The sequence below is a fragment of the Equus przewalskii genome, chromosome 8 (assembly GCF_037783145.1).
Source record: "Equus przewalskii isolate Varuska chromosome 8, EquPr2, whole genome shotgun sequence".
NCBI classification, from domain to species: Eukaryota; Metazoa; Chordata; class Mammalia; order Perissodactyla; family Equidae; genus Equus; species Equus przewalskii.
The window spans coordinates 26,352,383-26,365,010 of record NC_091838.1 but is presented as its reverse complement, the minus strand read 5'-3'; the positions used below and the strand labels follow the sequence as shown (position 1 = coordinate 26,365,010).

Sequence of the window (12,628 nt, the reverse complement as noted above, 5' to 3'; positions counted from 1 at the left end):
TTTCCCCTCACTTAGCTCAGGCAGAGCAGCCTGACCCTCCAGTGCCATCTCTGGGGCCAGACCCCACAGGCCCTGAGAACTCACTCTTTCTCCAGGCCACTGCTCAATGTTAGAGGGCACCTGATAGGCGAATCTTGGAGATTCTGAGAGTGTCTACCATGCTGAGAACTCCCAAGGGATGCAGTGGCCATCAGCTTTTCAGTGGCAGAACGGTCACCCAGTGTGGGGTGTTTCCCCTGACACACGTGTACCGGGCCTTGTGCTTAGGCTCCACTTCACAGTCCTTCTGGGGAATGTGTAAATGCATCTCCCTAATTCCCATGGAGGTCAGCCCCAGTCACTGTCTCGGTCCTGGGGAACATCTACATGAGCCCCTTTTCCAGAGAAAGTGGCAGCCCTTTCCAAGGGCATGAGAGCTTCAAGTCTCAGACCATTCTAGACCCCCAGGTGGCAAAAGCAAGAATAAGCCTAAATAAATGAGAGGCTCCCTGAATCGGAATTGTTTATCTGGAAAGGTCTGGAGAGGACACCCATCCAACCCTCTTATTTGGAAGGAAGCAGAGGAGAAGCGTTCAAGTTCTTGGCACAGTGCTTCCTAACGCTTTGAAATCAGCCAATAAAAATTCATCCAACTTTACTTGCAATAGTTTTCATCACCAACTGAGTTTTTCTTTTATGTTCTAATATAAAATTATAGTGAGGAATATGCTTTTGCCAACTCCATCCACAGAGCCCCTCACAAGGGCACGCCCAGGAAGGACAGTGTCTTGACCGCTGTCCACGGCAGGTCAAGGAAGGCTACTGCAGAGGGCTCTCACCAGATTCTAAAGCTGCTCCTGGCATGTGGAGTCACCAGATATGATATGTGAGCTAATCAAGTCTACAGCAAAGGGTTTACGGAAATTCAAAGAACAAAGACTTAGATTCAAAGCCAAACGCTGGTGCATAATTTAAATCATTTTATTGATCAGCCTCTATTTCCTCTGTGGTAATAAAAACGTCTCCCAACAGGAAATCCATGCAGCTTATCTGTGGAGATCAACAAGGGATTGATGACCTATTGAGGGAAGTCTAGGAATTCAAAAAAGGCTTATTTTCTGCAGTTGTATTTACTTGGAGAGGAAAGAGCTGGCTAAAATAATTGAGGCTAAACATAAGTAATTAAAAGGAAATCACTGTTGGTTAAAAATATAAGTCACTTAGAAGGGGAAAAGCAAACTATAAAATTACAGTGTGAATGGCCTACAGTATAGGCAAAATCAGTATGATATCAATTATTTTTACTGAAATTAAAGACATTCATTATGATTGCAAAATAGGGATTCCCATTTATTAAAATGTAGGAAACTGATGTTTTCTTTGTAATTTAAAATTTTATAAATATATCTTTATTTGCTTTTTAGAATAGGTAATGCATGCATGTGTTAAAAATTTAGTGTCTGTAAGGTATGGGGCGATAAGTGAGTCTCCTGTTTCCTCAGGCTTCACCCTCCAGCGCCCCAGTCATCAGTGCAGGGATATTGTACGCATTGCCAAACACGTAGGGAAAGAGGTGGCAGAATCATGGGTCATATGTAAAGTGTTGGAATCAAGGTACCCTGGAGTAAGCAAGAAAGCTAGGAAGTGATGATTTGAAAGTAAAATGCTGGAAATTGAGATTTGTTATTAATTATGACTTAATTAAACCTTTACTATAAGACATGTATTTTCCTAAGCCCCTTATTTAGATTATTTTATTTAATTCTCCTAAAATTCCTAAAACTTATCCCTATTTTGGTGCCAAGCAAACAAAGACTCAGGAAAGTTACGTAACATGCTCCTGTTCGTGCAGCTAGGCAGATGTGAAATAGGAGTTTTAGCAAAATTAAAATGACCGCAAAGCACTTAATGGTTAGAAAATACTTCCAAAAAAGGAACTTTCCATAGGCTGAGTATTTTTCACACAGTGGGAATGTGATGGTTTTAAAACATATCTGCAAATTCGCAAACTGTCCTCCCATCAAGGGATGGAGGGTCTGCCCCTCCCCTTGAACCTGGATGGGCCTTTGTGACTCCATGAATTTAATAAGGTGGAAGTGACTCTGCGTGACACCTAACACTGGGCTAGGAAAGGCCACGGACCTTCCACCAGTTTCTCTAGGTAGAGCTCCGGCTGTCCCTGTCTCTCAGCCACAGTACCAGACACGTGAGAATGAAAGTTTTTGGCATAACTACTGCTTCAACTAGCCTCTAACTACAACCTTGTGAGAGACCTTGAGAATAACAGTAATAATAGTAGATTGATTGCTATTGTTTACACCACCGTTTTGAGTGGTTTGTTACGCTGTAGTACGTAACTGGAACAATGAGCAGCTATGGCAAGATTAATATCCAGAGATAAAATGGGATCTTGAGTCAAGTAGCACTTGATGGTACTTATCTGCCCTAGAGTTTGTTTTATCCACGCAGGTCCTTGCTAGAGGCATAGTAACAATAATTTAAATACCATTCTTTAAAAACTAGTATGTTCAAATTTCTATTATTTGGTACTGAGACCTTTTGCTTTTTGATTCTTTGTCTGTTCTACAGGTGACATCTGAAGTTAGTCCCCCCAGCAATGACTGACTTAGTTCTGTGGCTTCTCAGTTTGAATTGCTTGGTTGCTATGCTCTCATCTATGATTGTCGCCAGAGGCTGAGACTGACATTGTCCAGGAAGATCACTGCAGCATCAATAGCCATGTATTTCTTATAAAAGAGGTCAAATTGATGAAGGACTGTGACTGCATGGGACAAGGAGGGCTGCTGTGAAAGGCACAGGCAATTTTTACGTGCCAGCTTTCCTTATATTTGTCTGTTTCGTTAATCATGCGTCCAACCCAGATCTCGGTAAAATAATGTGCAAGACAATTGTAAAGTTAGGCACTGGATTCTGACTCTGACCTCTTAGGATTTGGACTTTCTCTTATGTTCTCCTTGCTGATTTCATTCTTTCCCTATCTAGTATCCATCTTCACCTCAAGGCTGTGAGCCCCCAGCCTTTGAAAACATGGTTTACTTTCTTCATAGTCTCACACTTAACAGGTCGCTATTGAGGCAATGAGACAGTTTGCAGCTGGATTTTGAATAACAGTAAGAGGCAAGCGGTGCAGTGACACAGACAGAGATTGCACGATCTCTGGGTCCATCCCTTACATCCCCAGGAAGCTTTCGGGAATACAAAGTATGCATTAATTGAGGTACAAAGTATGCTCTCACTGAGCACTGAATCGCCATGATGTTAATTGGTATTGCAGTGGTTAAGATTATTGTCCCATGAAGTAAAAACCAGCTTGAGTTTATATGGACTCACAAATGAGACACTGGGGTACCCAGGAATCCAAGAATCTGAAAGTGGCTTAAGGAAGGGTCTGGAACCAGGCTCTGAGATGCTCTCTCTGTCTCTTGTCTCTGCTCCTCTCTGGGCATCTGCTTTCTCTCCTTTCACTGTGAGCCAGCTTTCTCTTTTTCCCAGTCATGTCATAGAAAATGTGACAATCCCCAGCTCCAGAGTTTCTCTAATATCTTACTAGTATTCTTGGAGGCGGCACAAGCCTGGTTCATTTCTGTAGTGGCAGCTATGGCTACGGTCTTCACCACCAACCCCTCAACTAATGAAAGGCTTTGAGAGAATCTCAAAGGCTTTGAAAACTAGCAGAGTATCGGCAGGGAGGCTCTATACTTTGGGGAAGCTCATAGTCACATTGTTCCTATACAGTGGCAGCTATGGGAGGCAGGAGATAACCAGGAATACTGAGAGGCTAGAGTTCCGGAGAGCCCAAACCTAAAAGTTGGGGTTGTCTATATGTGCAGTTCCATCCTGTGGGAAGAGAGGGCCTGGCAGGAGGAGGTCTGAGCACAAAGAGCAGGGGAGCAGTAGCAACTCATCTTTCATAGTTGGCAAACGGCTATCAGGAAGATCATCTTGACTTTCTCTCTCCCTGTTGACCTTATCAGTAGCAGATGTTGGAAGTGCATGAGGAACAAAGGATGGAGAAGCAGCTTGGAGGCGTAAGCATTTCCTTCTTGTCTGATCTGCCAATCTCAACAAATTCCTTAGTCCTACTGTATAAACATGGCTGCCACAAGCCCACTCTTGGGATTAAGGATATGTTTGTATGAGTGGGGAGGGATTCTGAGAGATGTAACCTTCAATAGATAAGCCAAGAGGAATCAATTGCTGGTGCTATTTCTCTAATAAAAATGGATGGGGAATTCCTGGTTAAGCAGGTTTCTTTGCGACAACACATTTCTGAGCTTTGAATATACTCACGTTCAACGTGAAAGTCAATGAATGTCAAAAGAAGGGGTGTTAGTATACCCTGTTTCCCAAATTTCTTTGACTAATAAACTTTTTAGTTTTGGAGCAACTTATAGGTTCCACAAGACAGAATTTGAGAAGTATTTTAGTGTTTTGCGTTTGGGATCTCCCATGCAAATTTACAAAGGGAACATTCAGCAAACGTAATCACATCAGAAGCTCTCTTCCAGGGACTCTGGCCTAAACATTTTGTCAGCAGACTAATCTGCTAATTCTGGCGCCACCTTCTACAGGATCATCAGCAGCGAGGCACAGCTCTTGGAAGCCGGCAATCACTCAGAAGCAAGGAGACAGTTTCCTAATCAATGTCCCTCTCTACAGACCAGCTACTGTCCAAGTCTAGACACAGTCCAGATACTGATTTTACTTTGTTCTACCTAACACCCAATCTGTTACCTAGAAATCTGAGGCACTTGGCTGTCCTGTGACTCATGCAAACATGGAATGCCTCCACATTATGAACTGATCAAGTCCAAAGCCTGGGCCCACCTCCTACTTGGGCTGAAGACACCCAGAAAGAGATGAGGGGAGGCCTCATCTTCCTGGAGCCTCCTGTTTTACTCTCAGGAGGCTGAGCAGTGGAACATCCCTCATGATATGCAGACTTTTTATACTCTGATGACTAGCAAACACTGTGCTCCGTAAAACTGACTCACTTCTCAAACTCTGGGTGCCTCCTACTCTCTCAGGAATGATTCCACCAGCCTCCTCATTACGGGCCTTATTTATATGTGCTCTGACAATATTGCTGGTTCCTTTTTTAATGAGTTTAAATAGATATCTCCAGATGAAGTATTTGCCTTTGCAATACATATGCCTATGAACCTCCTACACACCTTATAATTCCTGCAGTTTTCCATGTGTGGGTATCTGAAATTAAAGCATTCTGCCTGTTCTTTTCTTGAAATTTTCTTCATTAGCTTAAAATCTCTATGGCCTCTTCACTCAACATACATTCATCAAAATACCATGAGTGTTGCATATATCTCTGTTGACACCTATGTTTGCCTGTTGACATGTTTCTAGGGCTGCTTTCTGACTGCTTTCTCTCCCTCTCATTGTTGCCACGTAGGTCCCTCCAATGAGGGTTAGACACACTGACCCTTCTGCCCTGTGTTCTGATTACGTGCCCAGCCCACGCCTCTCACTTCCACACACGCTGTCCCTTTGCCTGGAATGCTCTTTCCTAACCCCTCCCTTCCTAAGCAATTTTGTTCAAGTGAGGTAGTTTACCACAAAAATTTTGATTATCTTACACCACGTGGAACATAAACATGCATTCCAGACACTGAGCCTACCAAGGCCAGCCCTGTGCATCTGGGCCTGTTCTGAAAACGTCCTGCACGGGGATGGAGACAGCTTGGGGCTGACGAAGGCTTTGTGATCATGAACTCCCAGTTCCTTCAGAGATATGAGTATAGTGACATGAACACAGGCTTTAAGTGATGAATGCCCACCTAAACTCTGCTCAAAGTCACTGGATAACGGAAGCTTTAGAAATTTAGAAATAAGCTTTATTTCTCGCAAATTTGGTTGCAGACAAAGCACCTCTCAGACTTACAGGGTCAAAAAGGCAGTTGGTTGAGACACTCGTTTGAATTAGTGCAAACCAGAAAACAATTAAAATGACTGCTATGTTAAAGATCTGATGCATAACTTTGAATAAAGTTGTGGCTGCTATTTGGCTTTTTAAATTACTTGAGTAATTAACAGCAGTGTATATTTGTCACAAAAAGGAAAACAAGGGTGGTGCATTCCTCAAGCATGGGCAGTTTTCCCTTGAGTGTGGTAACCGACCATATTTTGTGGTAGCAATCAAATATTCTACTTGATGGCAGAGGCCATCAGTGGAGAAAGAGCACTAAACAGATTCTCAGACTTCTTCTCAGTCTGGTGAGAACTTGTATGAGAGAGTGGACAGGGGCCAAATCAATAAAGAGGACTACACATTGACTGAACAGAATGGATGCTCTACAGTCAGGAGTTTCCATTTCAGACAAATGCGAGGCTAAAGTGAAGTCAAGCGAAAGTAAGACTGAGGGGTCAGCCCAGTGGCGCAGCAGTTAAGTTTGCACGTTCCGGCCCTGGGGTTTGCTGCTTCGGATCCTGGTGAGGACCCATACGCCACCTGTCAAGCCATTCTGTGGCAGGCATCCCACATATAAAGCAGAGGAAGATGGGCACAGATGTTAGCTCAGGGCCAGTCTTCCTCAGCAAAAAGAGGAGGATTGGCGGCAGATGTTAGCTCATGGTTAATCTTCCTCACACACACAAAAAAAGTAAGATTGAAAAGGAAGTCTGTTGCTAGAAAGGTGAGGAAATAATGAGAAGGATTTATGGGAAGATTAGATGCACGAATAGATTAATGTCCACTGCAAAGAATTTGAGGGGAGATTTCTCGGGGATGCTGGGTGAGGTAACATAAATCCATAAGCAGGTATAAGGAACTCCTTGACTTGATATATCAGGCAAGAACTTCGCTCCTGCTAGCTCGACTATTGTGGCATCTCAGTCAGAGGCCAGTCTCTAGCGGCTCAGCTCTGGGTCACTACATGGCCATTCTCTTCAGAGCTCAATTGCTTCAAATTCTAATTATGAAACTATTTGGTCATCAATCGTGGTGTTATATTGATTTAATAAGGAAAAACAATAATTCCTTCCTTCAGCTCGTTAGAGCCCATCTGGAATTGCCTCTTGAAAGACTTTTCTCAAGATCAGCTACCAAAATCTCATAATTTCACCCTGGAGAAAGGAGACTTCATTATTGCTAATTTAAACTGGTAGGATTTTACACATTTGCAATTCCTATTCCACTAATCTCCACAGAAATTGGAAAGAGACTGAATTGTGGCATCCAAGAAACCTGAATGCATGCAAATTCAGTAGTTGTGATGAACAAAAAATGTGCGGCGGACCCTTAGTGACACAAGTAATGAGATGCACACTGAGGTAACTCAAGCCAGGAACCAGCAAGGAAAAAATGGAGGAAGCTGCATGTGACTCTCACATACGTCTAACTTCAGGACTGGAACATCCAAGCAAGAACTTGAAAGTAATTAGGCAGATGATTTAAAACTGATTCAGGATTCCAAACTTATCTATGCATCTAGTCCACTAGTTCAAGCTTAAAAATTCTTAGTTAACAAAAAAGGAAGAAAAAAAATCTGTTGTCTGCTAATAATTATCATCATTGCAAAAAGAACTGTTAGCATCTGAAATTGCCAAGTAACTTTAGATACAAAGGGAAAAAATGAGAATCATAGTTACCGTCACTTGAAGGGCTGCGACACCTCCTTTAGGAGGAGTGTGAGGCTGTCCAGTTAGGTTACGAAGCCGACCTCACGGAAATGCAAGCAGGAGCACTGCTCCCCGTCCAGTGCTCCATCTGCTATCATCTTTCTGACTCCTGCAAAGAGGAGAGCTCTTCTCAATATGCCGGAGAAGTCACTTGAAGCTTACTCATGCTCTGTTCAGATGCCATTTCCTAAAAGGGAATGATTTCCTTTGAGTCAAAGAGAAAGATATTCAAATTTTATTGCTAAGTGACTTAGTGATGTACTTAAAATTTTGGTCCTGAATCTCTCATTAGTAAGGTAATGCTTTCCTTACAGGGCTGCTGTGAGGACTCAATTAGATAAGATTACTGAAGCCTCTACCACAGTGCCTGGCTCAGCAAACCCTCAGTGCATGTGTTTCCTCCCCCAGATTAATTTGCTTAAGGGTAAACCCTTCATATCAGCTATAACATGTTTTAGAGATAAAATATCCCAAATAATAGACTATTGATAAATATATAAACCGAAGCCTTAAACTATAAGGGTAAGTTTTTAAAAAATTATTTGGCCTTAAACTATAAGGGTGAGTTTTAAAAAATTATTAAATCATCTTGGAGAACAGCCTTAACTGTGCTATCTTCCTCCCTAATTAAGATATCGCCATTGTTGGATTTTAAGTTTGCCTTACTTCCAGGAATGAGACAGTTTGGCATAAACTTTGTTTTGATAATTTGAGAGATCCTGCCTGGCATACAGATACAGGCTCTGAATTTTTTAAAGCCATTCAAGCAAACGTTTCATCTACCGAAGCAAACTTGAAATTCCCCAGCCTATTATTATCTTAACTCTAGAACACATGAATTAAAGGATTTAGGTTGAATGCAAATTGGATTTCTCCTACTACATTACATGTATCCAATTGACATTTCTCCTGTCGATTCTATTAGTGGAAATGCCATGGGTACCAATGCTATTGTTGCTTTTAGTACACATTCTAGGAGACGATCGGACGCAGAAATGCAAATGAACTTCAATTATCTCCCCAAATACAAAGAGTCTATGAGTACAGATTGTGCCTTGATATTTTTACTATGTCATAGTGGCTACTGTTTTGGGTTTTTTTTAGATTTCTTTTTTATTTTTTTCCTTTTTCTCCCCAAAGCCCCCCAGTACATAGTTGTATATTCTTCGTTGTGGGTCCTTCTAGTTGTGGCATGTGGGACGCTGCCTCAGTGTGGTTTGATGAGCAGTGCCATGTCCGCGCCCAGGATTCGAACCAATGAAACACTGGGCCGCCTGCAGCGGAGCCCACGAACTTAACTACTCGGCCACGGGGCCAGCCCCAATGGCTACTGTTTTTCAACAGTACTGATACTTAATTGTCGGGTGGATCTAAGACTGTGCCTCTGTGTCACCATGACATCATTGGGATAAACACAGAGGCAAAAGGTTTGCACAAGGCACAGGGTTTGTAATACCTACTCTCTCCACCCAGTGATTCCTTGGTACATTGAGCAGTCAGTGATCTTGCCTCAGATTCTCTACTCACTACTAATGGGAAAATAAAATTAGGGACGTAAAGATGGGAGGGATGGCGGTGTTCTCAGAGATTCATTCTTTGATGGACAGTTGAGGAAAGTGAGGTTGAATAAATGTTAGGCTAAGGCGACACTGTGTTTTCCAGGCAGGTTGAACTTCACCCAAGCACTCACTCTCCCAGGACTACAGTGTTGACATGAGGAAGCCACCCGCTGTGCACTTGAGTCTTCGCAGTCTCCTGGGTGGGTTCTTGTCCCTTTCTGTGCCTTCTTCCGAGTTAAGATGTGAGCCCATTTAACATTCTACATACTATCTCGGTGATCTCTCTTCACTCCCTTAACTTCAAATATCTTCTCAGTGCAAACACACCCCAAGTACTCATTTCTAGCCCTGAGCTTGACCAACCATCTTCCAAGCTGAATACACCACGAAAGCCCTACACACTCCAGCTGTCAAATGTTCCTCATGGTGTCCTTGATAACCTCTGAGCTGTTCCAGCCTCCACTACTTTATCTGTGCCTTCATTCTCTCCGATAGGTTTTTCTCCACATCCCACTTGTTGAAGTCTTACATAGACCTCTGTCTAGGTTAAGTCTCACTTTTTCCAGAAAGGAGTCCCAAATGTTCCTGCTTCCACCATTCTTACCAGCCACACCTATACTGCTATTATAGCAGCTTCCTTCTGTATTAAATCCGTGGTGCAAAAACAATGACAAACAAACGCATAGCATTGGAGATTGGATTGGCGGTTACCACAGGGGGAGGAGAGAGGGGGAAGGGCAAAAGGGGTGATTAGGCTCACATGTGAGGAGATGGACTATAATTAGTTTTTGGGTGGTGAGCATGATGTAATCTACAAAGAATTTGAAATATATTACGATCTGAAAGCTACCTATTGTTATAATCCAATGTTACTGAAATTAAAAAAAATTTAAAAATGTTTTAAAAACCCAAAAAGTAAAAAAATAAAAAAAATAAATTTGTGGTGCAGAGCACCAGAACAGAGATGGGTCAAGCTTCTGCACAGCCTGGCATCAAATACAAGCATAAGCAACTGGTTCACTGAGGTACTTACTCTGGATTATATAGCATCATAAGGAAAATTATTACTCAAAGTTGTATAAAAGTTAGGAAGAAAATGAAATTATTAACTAAAATCCATTCATGCCTGAGCTACTTGAAGAATACTGTTTCTGACTATTGATTATTTACTTGAAAACTAAAGATATTTCATTGCTTACAGAATGCAATCTAACTGGGCCACTGATACTGACCCAGTTCTCTTCTCTTTTCTGTTTAAATTGCTTTGAATTCACTGGTAATATGAACCTTAGTAAACAGATCAATATGAAGTCTCTGTTTCTATTGATTTGTCAGAGAACTGTTCTGGTAAATTATCAGTCATTATAATTGAAATAACTTTAAAGGACAATTATTTCTTTATGTATTTTTAAAGATAGTTTATAATATGTTAAGTATCTTAAACTAGTTTGTGGTTAATTCAATCAAAATTACTTACCTTAAGAAGAAATGTAAGAAATCAATAAATCCAACATTAGAGTTTGACATTAAATAAGACCTCATTTCAAAATATGTGATTAAATGTTCTAATAAAGACACTCGTAACTCAGATAACATTGAGTCATGACACGGTCCAGTCAATAACTGTGAAGGGTCTAAAATTTTACCTCACTTGCCAGCTAATAAGTTAGGCTGCCAGTTTCATGGATGCTGGCAGATGACACAAGACTCCTGTATCAGAGACAAAAGCAATTTATTACTCACAGTAATAGCAACCGACAAAGTATGAGCATTTTCATTAACTACCCCACTATGAAGAAGGCATTGCTTCTTCATCCTGCACATGCAGTGGGGCAGGTAGTGGGAGATGACCTCCAAGCTTAGGAAACCCAAGTCTTTTATAATGGGCAACAAGCCTGTCTGAACTTTTCCCTGGAGGGAGACATTATCTTTCTTATAGTGGATGGTAAAGAACCTGCCGTTTGCCTGAAAGGAGACATAATTTCTACATTCCAAGACAGTTCACTTTACAAACAATTTCAAAGATAGTCTGGAATAAATACAGTCAGTATCTCTGCCTGCAAGACATGCAGAAACACAAAAGAACCATGGAGAATGTACTAACAGGTACATTTGAAGATATTAAAAATTTGAGAGTAACTTTCTTAATTAGAGTCACTCAATTTGAGTTAAGTAAAATTTTATCCGTGTGCTTAAATACTTTAGTGAAGGAAAAATTTTCACATCTTTTGAGGAAATTCTTCTTACCATTCGGACTTTCCATTTTTGTCCTTTACCTGATAAAGGGGAAAGCCCAGCATGCCCTATGTCATGATGGATCTCAAAAGGCAGCCACTCACACCCCTAAATTCCAGAGCCAAAAAAACAAAATGAGTTGGAACAAGCCTGATTGTTTTGCAGCCTAGAGTACCGCTGCCCTGGAAGATGGATTGTTTTGGAGTTTTCTGGAATGGAACATTTTACCCCTCTCCTTCCTCTCTGGCACTTCTCCGTCTTCTACTCACCGGCCCAGTCTTTATAAAAACGTGTACCATCACATATGTGCTACCATGAACTCAATTGTTCTACATCATGCTCTATATCTTATTTTTGTGACATATCCAGATATAATCACTCAACAATATATCCAGATATCTTGTCAATACGTATCAATCCAGCACACACCTTTTTACAAATATATGGTATTCTATTATATAGATGCACTTAAAATTTAATCAATTTCCTATTGATAGAATTAAGGAAGTTCCTACTCTTTGGTTATTGTAAGTAATGCCACAATGAATATCTTTGAACATATTTTTGCACACGTTTCTCTAATTTCCATAAAACTTAAGTGACATTTAAATTCAACTATAAACATAGATTATCATTATTAGTAATTACTTCTATAGACACAAAAAATAAGTCAAAGCAACCAGTTTCCAAAATTGTTCAATATTATTTTCTAGTGACAAATATGCAATGCTTTGTTTTGCATATGTAAGGTTTTGGTTAACTTTATCCTGAAACGACTTCTTTCCAAATAGCATTTGTTTTTTCCTCCAGAGGAACTATGACAGGAAAAGAATATTGAACTAAATGCATCATTTGTCTCCTCTCATTTGCAACTTTAAAAGTCAGATAGTAATTAGTTGAATCACTGTTTTTGCATTGGATTAAAAACAAACAAAAACGAATTCAGAGTCAATGCAGATACATACATGATAACACCTTATCCTCTCTACAAACCTTTAGCTTAGAGCTTTCTTTGCCCGTTCTTGTTAATAATTCTTGTACTCCTCAGATAAACTTTGATTCAAAGTGATGTTTCATTAACTAACTTTGCAGAAAAAGGACTATTGACCAATATCACTCATGTGGATAATCTAGGGAATGTATAAATGTATGACTAAATGACAAAGATTTATAAAAAATAAACAAAGCCTGTCATCTCC

At 40.8% G+C, this 12,628-nt stretch overlaps 1 long non-coding RNA gene across 1 annotated transcript; it reads right to left on the bottom strand.

The window, feature by feature from the left end:
* Positions 1-942: 942 nt before the first annotated feature.
* On the bottom strand, positions 943-7,822 carry LOC139085058 (uncharacterized). Its single transcript, XR_011543058.1, has 2 exons — positions 7,606-7,822; positions 943-1,029 (listed from the first exon to the last, which is right to left on the bottom strand). It is a non-coding gene; the product is annotated as an uncharacterized lncRNA (long non-coding RNA).
* Between the last annotated feature and the right edge of the window lie 4,806 nt (positions 7,823-12,628).